Genomic DNA, 17,950 nt, shown 5'->3' with positions numbered 1-17,950 from the left:
TCTGTTCCTGCTATGAGTTCTAGGCTTCTCCTTTGCCACTATCAGCCAAAGCTTCCTAATCCATACAATTAATTCTCTTACACTGAAACTTAAGGAACTAGGTGAGGCAATGAGAGAGGAGCAGTCCCGGCATTTTCTATGTGTTTAAGAAAACAATCACTTCTTTTCCCCTGATTGCAGGCTGTACTGAGATGTAGGGTCTTTGCATAAACACCCCCTCTTTGGAGAAGTCCCTGCTCCAAGCTACTGTTTTGCTCTGAATATATGGTGAACTTGGGAATATTTACAAATTCAGTGTTAGACCGGAAAGAAACTCACAAGGGTGGGACAGCCACTATTACTCATCACTCCAAGTCAGTGGTTCTCAAAGATTGTTCCTGGACAACTAGGTCACTGTCTCCTGAGAACCGCTTGACAATCCTTACCCCACTCTACACCCACTGAAGCAGACACTCAGGGCTGTGTTTTGCATACACTCATTGTGTGTGTATATGTGTGTATGTGTGTGGGGGGTGTTGTGAGAATCCCAGCGCCAACCAAAAGTCAAACCCACACATGTTTGAATACATGAGTGAAGGGCCAACCATTCACTCAGCTAGGGTTCGTGTATTCAGTGACAATGCCCTTATTAGGCACCAACTGTATACACAGCCCTGTTCAATAAAGTCCTTGAATTCTTTCAGCCTCTTTAAACCTACACCCACATTCCCTCACACCTCAGTTACAGGGGTGATGACAGCCTCAGGAGTGCCCCTCTTTCTGTTGCCATGGCAATCAAATCCCCTCTGTCCCCAAATCAGCTCCACTCATTTCTCTGGGTGAGAGATACTTGTTCAGCAATGAAATCAGCTAGTATCTGAGCTCAGCCCCAGGTGTTTGCCTGGGAGTCGTTGTTCCAATGCGTTTGTTCTGAGACTCCATGCCTGGCAGTCTCTTTTGCCTTGGAAATGCTGTCTGGCATTATACACAGAGAGGCCAAGACCAGAAAGTTCCAGAGCCATCTAGGGGCAGCAGCCTGTGGGTGGCTGATTGCTTTTCCCCTCCAGCTCAGGGATCATAAGAGGGAACACATTTCATCTAAGTAGACTTGGAGCCAGAAGTTGGCTGGCCAGACAGGACCCGGTATTAGGAACATAGTTATCTGAGTGGCTAGTGTCCCTAGGGAAGGAGGGGGTGCCATGGTCCCTGTAGATGATACCCCAGACACCGGATATAATTTGTGAGACTCTGGCAGAGATGAGGGAGGAACAGTTTTAAGGAGCAATCTGGCATAAGGAATAACATGACCTGACTCTGTCACTCAATCAAAGGAGAATTTAATGTGAAGATGGTTCTTCCTATGGGTTATATGTTAAATCCAGCACACTAAGGTTTCTCAATGTCTAAAGCCCCGTTCAAAGGGCCCCCAGACCTGGTAGTTTGTCTCTAGGGCTCCCTGATTCAGATGGCAGTTGAATTTATCAAACTGGCTCAGCGGAGGCAGTTCCCCAAGTTACCAACAGATGGCGCTACGCCTTCACGGTAGCCAACTTGGTTTTTTGAGACCCACCTGGAAGACACTATGGTTTCTTAGAGTCAACTTTCGGGACCTCTGGCCTGGGTCTCAGACAAGCTGGGCTAAATTGGGTGGCAAGAGACTACTGGGCCTGTTAATATCTTAATAGCTTGTCCAAGCCTTGTCTTGTCACTTCCTGTTTTCAGGCCCCCTCAGTGTGGACAGCCAGGCTGGAGTTTGGAGTTTGAAGGGTGCAACCATGGCTTAAGTGCCCTTACTTCTACAGAACAAATAAAGTGGGCTGAGTGTGAGACATCGGGGAATGGGGGAGTCTGCAGAGAATCTAATATTCCCATCAAATAATATCGAGGTCACTGATGCGTCACCGATGTGGTCAGAATTCTGACCACAAATGTGGGCTTTAGCTCCTGTGAGTGGTACTGTGTGGTGTCAAGAGAGATCTCCATCACAGTGTCACAAAGTGCCAGGTGCCTAAGAATTCATGGACGGGATCCTCCCTCCCCCCAAAGCATGGAGAGCTGGGATGGCTATGCCCTCAGCAAGCTGTTGGAGAGATGGAGTCAGATGATTGTGACTGTGAGGTTACCCCAGCAAGCTGGACTGGTCCTCATCTTTGGCTCCAGACATCTGGAATTAAACGACACAGCTTCTCAGAAACCATGACATCCCTCCCTTATCAAAGTAGAGATCTCCCGTGACCACACCCCTCTTTATCAGACCACAGATATTCACAGAGAAGATGATACTATTGGCTACTACTGAGTGGTCCCTGGGGGAGGTCGTGGATGGAGGACAGAGGTGCAGGTAGAAATTCCAGCTTCATATTCTAGAAATCCCCCAAAGTCAGGGTCAGGTTGTTAGGAATAAGTGTGTGTGGGACCTTGGCGGATTCCATGGCGGGCGAGGGTGACCGAGACCAGGCAGACAGAGCTTAAGTGAGAAGTTTTATTAGAAATGGGAGGGAGTGGGAAGGAAAGAGAACAGAGGTAAAAGAGACACAGAAACAGAGGACAAAAGAGAAGAGGGAGACAGAAGTCCTGTCTGCCCCAGAGGAATAGCAGGAAAGAGGGAGAACGAGAGAGAAAGTGGGCAGAGATCCTTCTTTCAAAGGGGTCCTTTGTACCTGCATGCAGACTAGTATTCATAGAACCCTGGGATGACCAGAGTACTGCCTGAGTGCATTCTGTCATGTGACAGCAGCAGGCCAGCATAATGCCTGAATCCTTACACAGGTCCCATAATCCTTCACCTAACTCTATCTCACCTGCTGTGTGACCTTGGGCGAGACAGCTCCCCTCTCTGGGTATCTATAAAATGAAGGAGGTTGGACTAGAATGTAGTTTCCATCTGTACTCTAGGTTTGCTCAGGGCTCTTCAGCAGCTTGCCGGGTGAAGACTTCCTAAGGGTGCCATAGCCCTTAGGTACCTCCTCAATTCAGAGGAGCTCTGCCTTTTGTATGTTTGGCTTTCTTGCTTATGTATCAGGATAGTAGTGCTAAATGCAGCTTCCATCATTCATTTAGTTACTCACAACTCCCTCCTTCTTGTAGCTGTGTGTGGAGCACTGTCCCACCTCCTAGGTGGGGTGGTGAGATCCTTAGGCAGGACCCTAAATGCACAGACAACAGCAGTCACCTGAGCGCTGACAGTCTGCAGTCTGTTGTCTGTATGCCCACAATGGGACCCTGTCAGCCTTGCTCTCACTTTTGAAGATTTAGTGAGAGAATCCATTGTATTCTCCCCAGTCAGACAGCCCTGCACTCTGATATCCAACTGATTCTTGTGGACACGCTCTCTCTAATCGTGTGGACGAGGGAGGAGGAGCTGGTGCCATTGAAAAGCTTAGGACTCAGTTCTGGGCTCGGCTGACTCCTAACTGTGTGTTGGTTTTTGGCCTCTTTTGAAGGTAGCAGCCATGTTGAAATCTATTTTGATGTTTTCAAATGTCTAGAAGTTTGCTAATGCATCCCAGGCATTCAGTAACTCAACCCAATTGTGTGGGAGGATTTGCCAGTTTCTCTACACTACTGATTTTAGGAGCTGAGTCCTTGGACCAGCAGCAGCAGCAGTAGCAGCAGCAGCACCTGAATTTCATGGCACCTGCACAGTTTTTTTTTCCCTTGTCCCAGCCAGTGACACTGGAGGAGGGGCAAAGCCTGCTATCTGAATTTTGAGAAGCTGCTTGCAGCTCTGACATGCTAAGTAAGCTTGGGACTCACTTCTCTATATTCGTGATATTTTCACAATATTCATCATCCAAATGAAATTGTATACATGACCTATGTAGGATGCACATGGTTTATTGTACATCATCATCATCATCATCATCATCATTATCATTATTATTATTATTATTATTATTATTATTATTATTATTTGAGACAGGGGCCTCATGTAGTCCAGAATGGCTTTGAACTCCCTATGTAGACAAGGATGAGCTTGAACTTTGGATCCTGAGTGTTGGGGTTATAGACACATACTGCCATGCCTGTTTCTATTAATTATTTCCTTTTTTGAGGCAGTCCCATAAACAAACAGTTAAAGTAGGAAAGAGGCTCTACAGATGTTGGAAGAGCCCAAATAGTCAAAGCAGTGCTTTGCAAACAGAACAAAGTCCAGAGGGATTGCAATACCAGAACTCAAAGTGTACTTCAGAGCCATAGTGACAACATCAGCATACTACATGCAACAAACCAAACATGGCCAGTTGAATAGAACAGAGGGCCCTGAACTTTCAAAGCCCTGGAGAAAAGACTCTTCAACAAATGGCGCTGGAGGAACCCATATCGACGGGAGGAAGAATGCAGCTAGGTTTCCTACCACACCATGCACAAAACGGTTTACACCACACAGGAGACCTTAATATAAGATCCAAGACTTTGAAGCTGCCCACACTTCATGATACAGACACAGACAAGGGTTTTCTGGAGAGGACCTCAGCAGATCTGGAAATCATAGCTGAAAGTGTCAAATGGGAATTCATGAAATCAGAATTAGCAAAGAAATGAGTAAAGTGAACAATTAAGTGAACACAGAATGGAAGAAGACTCTTGCCAGTTTTCCACCCAACAAGTAGATAGGATCCAGAATATGTAAAGAGTCCCAACAAATAAACATAAAAAATTATCTAATCATTAGTGGGCCAATGAGCCAAAATTTGTCTTGGTTTGCTTTCCTATTGCTGTGACAAACACCCTGATCAAAAGCAACTCGGGAGGAAAGGGTTTATTTCAGCTTACAGTTCCACAGCATTGTGTATCACTGATGGAAGTTGGGGCGGGAACCTGGAGGCAGGAACTGAAGCAGAGACCATGAAGGAATGTTGCTCACTGGCTTACTCCCCATACCTTGCTTAGCCTGCTTTCTTACACACCCTAGGACCACTTTCCTGGGAGTGGCACTGCCCAAAATGAGCTGGGTCTTCCACATCAATCTTTAATCAAGAAAATGCTCCAGACTTGCCTTTAGCCCATCTGATGGAGGCATTTCCTCAATCGAGGTTCCTTCTTCCCAAATAACTCTAGCTTGGGTCAAGTTGACAAAAACTAATTAGCACAGAATTGAACAGACATAAGAAAGAAAGTACAAATGACCAATAAAAACAATGTTCACTACACTTAGCTACAAAGGGAACATAAATAGAGGCTGTAGCTTGTTCCAGCTGGAATGGTTGTCAAGAGAGTGAATACTAACAAGTGTTGGCGAGGACAGGAGAGGGATGAACCTTGAGGTCACCATCTGTGTTGGTGGGAATGAAAATAGGTCCAGCCTCTGTGGAAATCAGTGTGGATGCTGAAAGCAGAGTCAGACAAGATGGTGGGCCATGCCTGTCACGTCAGCTCAGGAGGCCAAAGCAGGAAGATCAAGGCTACATAGTGAGTCATGGGGTAGGCTGGGCCACAGGTTGGGACTATCTAAAATACCAAATCCCACCCTGACCCCAGAAACAGCAGAATCATCATGAGATCACGTGACCTGGTTACACAATTCCTGGCTATAAACCTGAAGGAATCTAAGTGGAACAACTAGAAAACTATTTGCACATCCACGCCCCTTCCTCCACGTCTGGGCTCACTGCAGCACTATCCACAACAACCAAGTTATAGAATCGGACTATATGTCCAGCATCAGATGGATGGATACAGAGAATGGGGTACACACATAGTGGAGTATTAGTCAGCCACAAGAATGAAATTACATCATCTGCAAGAAAACACATGGAACCGGAGACGATGATGTTAAGCAAAATGAGCTAGATTTAGAAAATTTTGTGTTTCCTCCCATACATGAAATCTAGATTTAAAAGCAAGTAAAGGGATTAAAGCAGAAAGAGGACTGTCTTGTTGGGGGAGCAGGAGGAAAGGGAGGATTGTGGGGTAAATATGATACATGTGTGAAAATGCTACCTTTTAGTGTGACTAATATACACTCATAAAAAGGACTGTCTGGGATAAAAAAAAGTAATGTTTCCCCAGGAAAGCAAAAAGGAGGTTAAAAACCTCTTCCTCTCCCATCCTCCTCCTTCAAGAACCCCCAAAACACTTAGGATGTCCAGGAATGCAGCTTAAAAAATAATTGCCTGGGGACTTTTCCTCTTGCTGCCCACTGCCTACCTACCCAGCAAGTAGCCCATCCATCTGTCTATCCATCATCTCTCATCTATCCATCCACTCATTCATACACATATAAACATGCCCACCATGAACACATGAGTGTAATCATATATCCATCCATCCACACATCCATCTACCCATATATCATTACACACATGAGTCCATTTATCTATCCACCCATCTATCTTGTCTATGCATATATGAATTCATCTGCCCATCATCCATCCATCCATTAAAGCATCCATTGAGGAAAAGCATCCATTAAAGCATCCTTTCATTCATCAATCCACCCATCCACCTATGACTACATAAATCCATCAATATACCATCCATCCATCTTTCCACCCATTCACTCATCATCCATTTATATACCCATTTATCCATCCATATATCTATCCATGCATATATGCATGCATCCTTTCATGAGTGCATTAATTCACCTATTATCTATCCACCCATATATCCATCCATGTATACATGAATCCATCATTCATCCACTCATCAAACCATGCACACATGAATCCATCATCCATTCATACATTCACCCACTCTCCACCCATGCATGCATGGATCATTCATACATACATCTACTTGTCAATGCATGTGCATCTTTTCACGAAGGCATTATTTCATCAATTATCTATCTTCCCAGGTATCCAGCCACCTGTGCATACACGAATAAATCATCCATCCACCCATGTACACATGAATCTATCTATCTATCTATCTATCTATCTATCTATCTATCTATCTATCTATGTATCTATCTATCTATCTATCCATCTGCCCATTCATCATCCACACACAATCCATCTATCCATTCATTCATGCATTCATTCATGAATCTATCCACCCGCCCATCCACTCAACAATATATTCATCATTCATTTATCCAATCATCCATCTATTCCTACATACATTCATATATCATCCAATGATTAATCTATGTACTGTATACTCATGTATGCATGAATTCATCCATCCATCAGTCTATCTGTTGGTGCATCCATGAATCCATGTATCCATCCATCCATCCATCCATGCAACTATCCATCCATCCATGCACCCATGCATCTATCCATGCAACTATCCATCCATCCATGCAACTATCCATCCATCCATGCATCCGTTTACTACCTGTCCACCAACATATCTGTATCTCTTAAGATCACATGTTTCTTACATTTCTGTCTGCCTTAACTAAGAAGACTGTTTTTAAGCATGCTTGTAAAGAGGACAACACTGGAAGACAGAAACAGTGTGAACATTCAGAAGCAAGGGCGACATGTGCTTACTATCACATCAGTAAAGATACCAACTGCCTTTGGGACAGAGAGCAGGTTTTCCCATCATGCAAGAGTTGGCTTCCTGAGTTTTGGATTCCTCTCCTGAAGATAGCCCATGTCACTAGGTCCTCTTTGTGTTGCCTGCTGGGATTGGGCTCAATGATGATATCCTGGTTTCTACTGATGACATGAGTAATAAAAGCCAGTGCCTCTAACCCAGGCATCTTGTGTCACTTGCAAACATACATGAAACTGCAGCTGGCCACATGTCAGCTTACAGGTGGGCAGCAACCTCCAGATGTCAAAGCTTTGCCACTGTTCAGCCTCTGCAATCAGCTCTCTGAGTTGGTTCCATTATCATATAAAACACTTAGGCAGTAACAAAGCCTCAGAGAGCTTACAATGGCTCCTCAAGGGAATGGGTAGAGACACCCCAGGACTCCAGCAGAGCTTTGGAGTAGAGCATAGAAAGCAGGTAGACACCAGTGGCTCACAGTGAGTGACTGATGCCCTCAGCTCTGCTCCAACATTGTCCTCTCTTTCCACTGCTCAGTGCTGCCCAGCGGCTCTGCCTCTGTATGTGGCAGCAGAGCCCCCAGGAAAGACCCCTGCTTCTCTAACTCTGGGTCCTGGCACTCCACACCAGTGTTTTGTACACACCAGTCATTTAGTAAAGGTTTGCTGACTCATAGAAACATTCTAGGTTGCTTTATCCCATAGGCTGGCCAAAGTGTGAACTTTCACCCACTTGGTGAACAGCATAGGAATTCTCAATCTGAAAACCCAGGAAGCTCCAAAACTTAGTGTGTTTTGGTTTGAGGCTACAAGTGGAAAATTCCACAATTGATCCCATGGGAAGTCAAAATAAAATTGCACTAATAATACTGCATAAAACTACCTCAGCCTGGGTGTAGGAGGTACATAGGAAACGGAAATGAACTTCGTGCTTAGATCAAGGACCATCCAACATACTCATTACACAGATGCAAATATTGAAAAATCTGAAGAACACCTGAAATCTTACACTTCTGCTCCCAAGCATTTTGGAGAAGGGACATGGTTTCTTTTTTTTTCATATTTGCACATTGTTTGCTGGCCACTGGTGAGTGGCAGAGTCAGGTGTGGGCCCAGGACACCTGCCTCTAGGGTCTGTGCACTTACACAGCATGATGGTGGTTGATAATGGATAGGTGGAGGAGACAGAAAGGTGAAGAAACAAATGACACCAGGTGTCATTGTTACACAGTCACCATGGTTATACACTTGTTCTGGGCCACCTCTCCTGTGAGTTGGACATTACTGACTGAACTTTGGGAAAAACTGAAGTAGGGAGATGCAGAATTACTTATTCAAGGATACGTGATTAAACAATGCCAGCTCTAAAATTTGAATCCAGGTCTGTTGGACTTGGATACCAACCAATCTTAAAGGGAAAGTCTGGAAGTGAAGCCTGGCAAGTGGGCTTCAGGGTGAAACCAGGGCAAAAGAATCCACTCTGGGACAAGGTTGAACTAATTCACATTTGGAGCCAAAAGAGGACACAGTGGGAGGAGGGTAAAGGAGAAAAGTAGGTATCCTCCATGAACTTTCCAGCCCAGACTATTCCCATCATTGTTGGACCTCTCTAATCAACATGATGACAGGATGACCATGGAAGCCACATGAAACCTGGCCTTAACCAAGCCAACCTCTGCCTGATACTAGCTGCATAACCACAAGAAACTGGTGTGTAACAGTCAGTTGACTGATAAGAATTCACCCATTTTTTCTTTACTTAACATTGACACAGAGAGAGAGGGGGAGGGAGGGAGGGAGGAGAGGGAGGGAAGGGGAGAGAGAGAGAGAGAGAGAGAGAGAGAGAGAGAGAGAGAGAGAGAGAGAGAGAGAGAGAGTTATGTATACAACATATTTATTTTTGGAAGACAGAACAACTTGCAGGAGTCAGTTCTCCTTATATGGGTCCCAGGGATCAAACTCAGGTTTTTAGGTTTGGTGACCAGAGCCTCTACTAGCTAAGCTATCTTCTTCCTTAACTATTTACTGTGTTACCATTCGTGTTCTAGAACTGTGAATTTCTCCTATGGTTTTTCCTCAGCCACACCAATAAACACACACACACACACACACACACACACACACACACACACACACACACATATATATATATATATATATATATATATATATTCATTCCCACCTGCAAAACACCTGGGCCATGGCTTAGCATGAAGTTATCTGGTAAATACTCACTGGGCAGCCACTGTGTGATTTAGATCAGAGGGAGATTAAGTAAATGGACAGGCCTGACCAGAACCTCCTGGGGCCTGTGTTCTCATTCCACAAGCAAACAGAGAAATAATGTTTCAATTGGCGATGTTACTGTGACCAAAGAACAGAAGGTATCTATGACAAAAATGGCAGGGAAAGGAGCAGAGAGGCCATGCTGGGGCTAATGTTACACACCATGGCCAAGGACCATAGTTTGGAGGCTGTACATATAGCCACAAAGGCCTGCTAAATACAGAGACCACCATACAGATGATGTAGGCAGCTTTGATACAAAAAGGAAAAATGCACAGGGATTTTGACGAGTGTTTCGGAACCACAGCACTCCTGAGTTGATAGCTGTTCTGGTTAGTTTTGACTGTCAACTTGACACAGCCTACAGCCATGTTTCTCAACCTGTGGGTCACAACCCCTTGGGGGAGGGGTTGAACAATCAACCCTTTCACAGGGGTCACCTAAGATCATTGGAAAACACAGATCTTTACATTATGATTCACAATAGTAGCAAAATTACAGTTATGAAGTAGCAGTGAAAATAATTTTATGGCTGGGATTCACCACAACATGAGAATTGTATTAAAGGTTCACAGCATTAGGAACTGGTCTAGAGTCACCTTAGGCAGGAGTCTCAGTAGGTAGATCACCCAGTTCAGACTGGCCTGTGGGCATGTCTGTTAAAGACTGTGTTGATTGATGTAGGAGGGCCCAGCCCACTGTGGGTGGAACCATTCCCCAGGCAGGTGATCCTGGACTATATAAGAGAGTCGGATAGAGGAATTTATCACAGCAACAGAAAGGAAGTTAGAATAATATGACCTTATTCAGATATCTGATAGGTCCCCAACCCAAAAATCACCTGAGAGGAAGATGTCATCACTGTGACTTTATGCAGGGCCACCTGAGGGCCTGGAAATCATAGGCATGGGGAAATAGGTACGGCCATGTATTCTGCTTCAAGCCTCAAGTCTGGGAAATGGTCACGGCCCACAACAGCTAATACTTCCTGCTGTTCTCTCTGCTCCAGGCAACAACCTAAGTACCACACCATTAAGACTCAATGACCCCATTAGGAACCTATTAAGGCAAGAAATATAGGTTTGAGAAAGGTCACATAACTTGCTTGGAGGTATACAATGCCCATGAGATATGTTCAGGGAGACTCCAGGCAAATATTGCTGGGAACACAGAAGAGGTAATCTAGCCCAGCCTGGAACAAACAGGTTGTGTCTGTCCCTGTGGAGGAAGCCCTGAGTTGGGGACAGGGGTGGGGTGGAGATAAAGACTAGGAAGTGGAGGTTCTGTCTAGAACTGAGTGTGTGTGTGTGTGTGTGTGTGTGTGTGTGTGCGCGCCACATTTTGGTGGCTTCATTACCAGCTCCCCCTGCCCCGAAGATGCTGTATTTCACTAAGTAATTCCCTTCCCCTCCTTCAGTCGAGGCCATCCCTCATGCATAGCTCTGTATCTGTAGCCACAGGATGGAGGTACTCTGGGGGCAGCAACTAAATCTCCATCTGCCCATCAGAGGCACTGGACTGTGGAATTGGTTTGGGCTTCTGGGATACTGGGGCTATGGGGTCAAAGGCCGAGAGGGACAGGAGGTGTCACAGTGTCTGCCAGTTTGCTAGCATCTGCTTTAGAGCCCCCCCAATTATCCTTCTACTCAGGGATGTAGCCTCCCTGCCAGGTCACCAGTGGTTATCTCAGCTTTGGTCAGAAGTGGAATCAGTTATCACATGCTTAGGATCCCAAGTGCTCGTTGACTTTGTCTAGGGTCTCCAGACTGTTCAGTTATAATACTATTTTTCCTTCTTTCCAATCCTTCTCCATTTTGAACTGCCATCTTCCTTGTCTGGGACCATCCATTAGCCCCCAACAATGCAGCCTGTTTCCCAAACCACAGCTCTTCCTAAGGGGTCCCCTGAACACATCACCTCCTGAGCTTGAATCCCTTCAAGTGGCCAGTCTTTGGATACAGCCTGATGCTTTGTCCATTCCTTTTCTCAAAGACTCCTCCCAGCTACAGATGTCAACTGAGGATGGAGGTGGCTCCTGATGGCTCACGGGCAGGCATACCCTCCTCCTCAGCAGGATGAGGCCTAACCCCAATTCCCTGGCTCAGCATCCACATCTCTTCTCTGGAGTACACCCTGATTTTGTTTGGGGGAGCTTCCCTCTCCATTTGTGAAGCCTTTGGAACTCTGTTTCTTTGTTGTGCGATTTAGCTGTCAAGCTTTGTCCCAAAACCTTTGCGTCCCAATGAGTCCCTTCTGGACCATCCTCATGTTGCTGAAAATTTAATGGTCCATTTATGATCTTGAAACCCAAGAGAGGTAGAGGGGGCCCCTGCTTTCCTTTCTCAGCCTGGAGGGGTCTGCGATGGTATCTATTGGTGGCTTTAGGTCCATTTACTGGTACCTTGGGCAGCTAAGCCAATCAGCATAGTCCCACTTCTTGGATTCAGCCAATAGAAGGCATGGGTAGAACAGAGAGGGTTGGGGCTACATGAGGTTCTGCTTATGCCTCATCAGTTTCAAGCAGGCTGTACTACTATCCCTGTCTTGCCATCAGATGACAACTTGTGGGAATCTGTTCTCTCTTTTCACTATGTGGGTCTCGGGGATGGAACTCAGGTCGTCAGGCTTGGTGGAACGCATAGTCTGAGAGTCCAGTCCACCACAGTGGTGGCAGGTGTGTGAGGCAGCTGGTCATGTTGTATCTCATTATCAGGAAGCAGAGGTGAGGATTAGTGATCAGCTAATTTTCTCATTTCTATGTAGCCCAGACCCTGGGCCCAGAGAATGGTGCCATCTGCTCTTAGGATGTATTTGTCTACTTCAGTTAATATTGGTAGTTCTTCATTAACATAGCCAGAGGCCAGTTTCCAAGATGATGCTAGATCCTGGCAAGCTGACAATCATTATCAAGCTAGCATGGTGGTATATGTCTATGCTCCCAGTGCTGGGGAGGCAGAGACAGCATGATCTCTGGGGCTCACTGGCCAGGAAGTTCACCCTGACTGATAATTCCCAGGTCCTAGTGAGAGACCTTGTCTCAAACAATGAAGTGGGGGATGATAGAGGAAGATACCCAACATTGATTCCTAGCCTCCACGCATGCATTCATGGGCATGCACACTCTCACACACATGTACACGTGTGCATGCACACACACATATACACACACAATCTGTCTACTGGGTCTTCATTTTGTTTCATGCACTCTCTCTAGCCACCTTTCTTTGTCCAAATTGTACTTTTTTCTCTTCATGGTATATGTCTACAAAAAACAAAACAACAACAACAACAACAAAACTACCTTAAAATATGTGAATTGTTTTACCCCCTCTTTAGTTAAAAGTATGAATAACTTCTACATTTTAGCCCAGCAACTGTGGAGACAGCCAATGCTCTCTGAGCCCAAGAAGATACAGGCTCTCACTGTGGGAGGAAAGCATGGGTTTTGCAACGTCAGGTGGAAAACGTAGATAAGGGTTCGGGAGAGGCCTGGGCTGGCGATGTACTTTGGGAATGTATAATCTTGCAGATGGCATCTAAAGTACACAGTAGGTACTCAATAAACACTTTCAATTGGAGTGGGAACCATCATTTACTCCTTTCTCCCCCGACTTCGGAAGTAGGCAGGCACCAATCATCCTGAAGAGATTTAAAAGCACACCCCCTCCCCCAACACTCTGCTTCAAGCCAAAGAACCTCCCATTCCTTGTTTTCCTCTTGTCTGCTCCTTGAAGAGCATCTCGGCAGCCCAAGAATCACACTATTCACAGGCTGAATGGGGGTAATTCTGGCAATGCTTAAAGCCGCTTTCCTGCTGCAGCGGGGAAAACACTTGCCCGTCTCCCGTGCCATGAAAGCCACTTGAATGGTCGCCTGCAATTCCTGAGAGCAGACTCTTCGCAGAGGCTGGGTTTGAAAACAGTGTTGGAGGTCAGACTGGGTCTCAGTCGTCCCTGGGTGAGAACTCTGGTCTCCTACCTGCTTGCATAATTTTTTCCCCTCTCTCTATGGGGGCTTCACAGGGACTGAGGCAGAGGGTTCTGGGTAAGGTGGGACTCATAGCGGCTGGGGAGAGATGCCCAGCCAGTTGACATCATTACCCAATGGCCTTTATATCCGGGTGGCAGGCACAGGTGACCGCAGGAGCCAAGGCCTTCAGCAGGGAAGCAGGACATGTGATTGTACTTCACCCTCATTAACAGTCTCAAGATCATCTCTTGTCCACTTTCTTCCCCCAAATTGCCCTCCTCTATTTTTATAGTGTGTGTACATATATGTATGTGTATTTTTTAATCCAGATGCTGCATACTAGCGAAATGTATGATATTTGATTATTTGTTTATTATTTATTTGTTTACTTTTAGGTTTTTTGAGACAGGGTTTCTCTGTATAGCCCTGGCTGTCCTGGAACTCGCCTGTACACTAGGCTGACCTTGAACTCACAGAGAGAGATCCACCTGCCTCTGCCTCCGGAATGCTAGTATTAACGGTGTGTCCCACCACCTCCTGGCTCTACTTCAGGATAAACTGTGGCCAGGAAAGAGCTAGAATTTTAAGAAGATTTAATGTCTACCTCCTGCTGTAATCGGGGCTAAGTGGCTACAAAAACATGCCTAAATAAACTCACCGATAAAATAGAAATGGGCAGATAAAGGCAGGGACCTCCACAGGACCCATGAAGTCCAATCCTCTGGCCACAGTGGGCAGATGGTAATGAAGGCCTGGCCAATCATAGCACAGGGAGTCTTCTTGCAAAATGATTGGCCTGAAAGGTGGACATGTGACTCAAACAGAGCCAATCAGGCCCTTCCCTGGGACTGAGCCCCTGTTGCAGAGTGAAGGAATTGGTCTATTATTATTATTATTATTATTATTATTACTATTTTACCTAGGAGGCTTTTCTTTGTCTCTGAGTGGCATTATTATTGCTGTCAGGAAACCGCAAGAAGGACGACTGAGGTCCTCAACCTGGAGAAGCCAAGAGAGCAGAGGAGAATAGGCATGCAATGCATTCCTTTTTCTACCTATTGGGACTTGGGTTTCTGTCACTTACAACCCAAAGAAGCTTGGATGTTATAATAGCCCTTGCTAGACTCGATCAATCACATCAGTCCCCCTCAACAAGCCTACAACGTTGGTCTTTCTCTCCCTAAGCGAGGCTCCGGAGAATTGCCTCACAGCCAGTGAGAGAGGAGGCTGGGTCTGTGTTGTTCACACCCACTCCTACACGGCAGGGGCATCGTAATTAAGACATTTAGAACTTCTGGTGTAGGACTTCAGAGGGCGCCTAAGCCCTGGAAAGCTCAGGAAGACACCAGGGACACATGATCAGAAGGCTTCTGGCACGTTCTGTGTCTTGTCAGCTAGGGAAAGCCGGTTCTTTTGAACAGTCGATGGGTGTGAAAAAATGAGGTTTGGGAGAATGCTCAGACACGGGGACAAGGGACAAGGAGGTGGCAAAGTGCAAGGAAGGTTTTAGAAATACAGAACTCTGTGCTAGCCAGCTGCAAATGCTGCTCTCTACCTAGTGTGATGCACGTCCCTCTCAGGGTGCAGGACCCCAGAGTACTCATCTCTTCCTGGCTTCAGCCATTGTGATCATGGCCATTTTAAAAGTCTAAGTTGCAACATTACCCCCTTGGTTTGTGTTACAGGTTTTATCCTACTGGCACGAGGGGGTCTGTCCTGTCTTTCCTTTCCCTTCCCCTCCCTTCCTCCATTCTCTCATCCCTTTTTTCTTTCTTTTCTTCCTTCCTTCCCTTCTTCCTTCCCTTTTTCACTCTTCCTTTTTCCCCTCTTCCCTTTTGTTTCTTCCATTTTCCCATCACCCTTTGCACCCTTTCAGGCCCCGTGATAAATACCACAGCTGTCTGGAGAATCAAGGTGACACGGTCCCACATCCACACTGGCCCTCCCCAATCCATCTAAGCCATGTCCTACACAACAGACAGGATGCTTTTCTCAAAAACCACTAATTCTGGTCACCTCCTTTGAGCCCAAGTGGCTACCAGATGTCCTCAAGGTAGAATGGGCTGCAGAAGCCCCTGGCCTGTCCACCTCCAACCCTCTCCACTCCAAGATCTCTACTCAATCCACACAGCCAGTTCAGCCATGTCCTCCACCTCCAGGCCTTTAAAAGAAAGCTCTTCCAGATGCCCTGAACACATTCCCACCAGCTTTTCATGTGCTAAGCCCTATGATCCTCCAGGCACCAGTGGACCACCACTTCCTCAAAAAAGCCCTCCTCTCTTCTCAGACAGGGTGGGTAGCCCTGATGAGCACCCAGAGTCCCAGGCTCACCTCCAGACTGGCATTGCTCTTAGATCCCTAGTGACCAGCTGGTCTCTGGCTCTGTGTTACACTCATGACCGACTCTCTGTAATACCCAACAGAGTCTCAGTACCAGGGGTTGGGCAGAATGGTGGGGAGGGGAGGGCTGGTCCAGTGTGTATATGTAGAGCATGCAGAAGTAGGAAGCCCTAGTGTTCTATAATGCGGTAGGCTGCGGAGGCCGAGAGGATTGCTGGGACTTTCTAAGTATTGTGATATAGATCTCGCTGTGTAGCCCAGGCTGGTGTTAAACTGATCTTCATGCTTCAGCCTCCTGAATGCTGGGGCCACAGAATGTGCCACCATGCCTTGGAAGAGAGGTTTTGAGACACTGAATGAAATGACAGATGTTTTCAGGTGGATCTGCTAATGACACCGATATGACCATTATGGGAGTGCATGGATTAAAGCAGTGCACCATGCCCCATAATTATGTGTGATGATTATGTGTCACTGACCGGAAGAAGATGGAGTGGGAGTGGCGATGAGTAATGGACGCTGTCTCTACCTTCATCTCTGTCACCTGGCACTTACTGGCATGCCCTTAGGGTGGGGTGGGGGACAGAAATCCTGCTTTTCCACCATGGTGAGGATTGAAGGTTCTGGGAGGAGCCCCTGGCCAGAGCTCAGGCATGGCTTGGCCTGGACTGCATCCCATCCCCTTAAAGACACCCACCTCATGACTCAAGATGCAGCTCAAATGTCACCCCCTTGGCCCAGGCCTTCAGTGGCTCTTGGGGTAGCCTTTGACTCAGTTAGTCCCACCTATCCCTGCATTTGCAAAGTAGCTCCACGCATGCTGAAAGTCCCCAGAACACTGTCTGGAATACAGCAGGTGCTCAGGGTTTGTAATGACAGGAAAGGATAGTCCAAGTCTGGGAAGGATGACAGGGGCATGGTGACCACAGTAATTGAGTTCTTCTCTGGCTGGCTGCCTCCTCTTCCTAAGAGCCAGTCTGTGTAGGAACCTACCCCAGCCAGCAGCTCCCTACACATCAATGTGCATGTGTGTTTGTGTGTGGGAATGTATGTCGTATCTGTATGCACGTGTATATGTGCATATACTCAGATGTACAAGTGCACCTACATGTGAGTGTAATGTGTGGCCCGAGGTGAACATCTGCTCAGTTTGTCTTTCTTGAGTACTCTCTACCTTGTTTTTTTGAGACAGGGTCTCTCACTGAACCCACAGTCAGCTGCTTTGGCTAGGCTGGCTGCCAGTGAACCTCAGGAAGCCTGTCTCGGGCCACACCCAGCTTTTATTTTACATGAACGCTAAGGACACAAAACCAGGTCCTGATGCTTGTGAGGCAACTACTTTACCAATCCACATGTGTTTGTTGAATGGATATCGAATAACGCATACATGGCAAACCTTTGGCCTTTCAGTCTAGGGAGGACCAGACAGGTCCTCCAGAAATATCATGAAAACCACACATTTTTGAGTGCCCACTACACACCAGGAAGTGTCCCAAGCACCTTTAGGAGTTCCATCTCCTCAAACCCAGAAGGGAGCTGCTATCTGACATGGCTCCATCTACATGCCAGGCACTGCAGGGAACATGCTGATTCTCAGTGGGGGTGATGTTCTCCTCCAGGACACTTGACAATGCCATTTTTGGTTGCCACAACAGGGGCAGGAAGAGGGTAGATCTCAGAGATGATACTCAGAGCCCAACAGAGCCCCCAGTACAAAGAATGGCAGAGGTCAAGGCTATGACGCCTTTCATAGACATAGCCCAATGGCCTCGAGGCTCAGAGAACACAAAAGGTGGAAACTGAGGCTGAGGGAGGATCAGCGGAGGCAGGATGTGAGCTTGATGATTTGGGTGCTTTGGGAAGCCGAGGGCTGGAGGCTGCACTGGGCAGGCAGCTAAGGCTGATCAGTGGCACAGAGCCCTGTC

Source organism: Cricetulus griseus, chromosome 4 (assembly GCF_003668045.3).
Source record: "Cricetulus griseus strain 17A/GY chromosome 4, alternate assembly CriGri-PICRH-1.0, whole genome shotgun sequence".
Taxonomy (NCBI): Eukaryota; Metazoa; Chordata; class Mammalia; order Rodentia; family Cricetidae; genus Cricetulus; species Cricetulus griseus.
The sequence above is the reverse complement of the archived record's forward strand: the minus strand, read 5'-3'. Positions refer to the sequence as shown.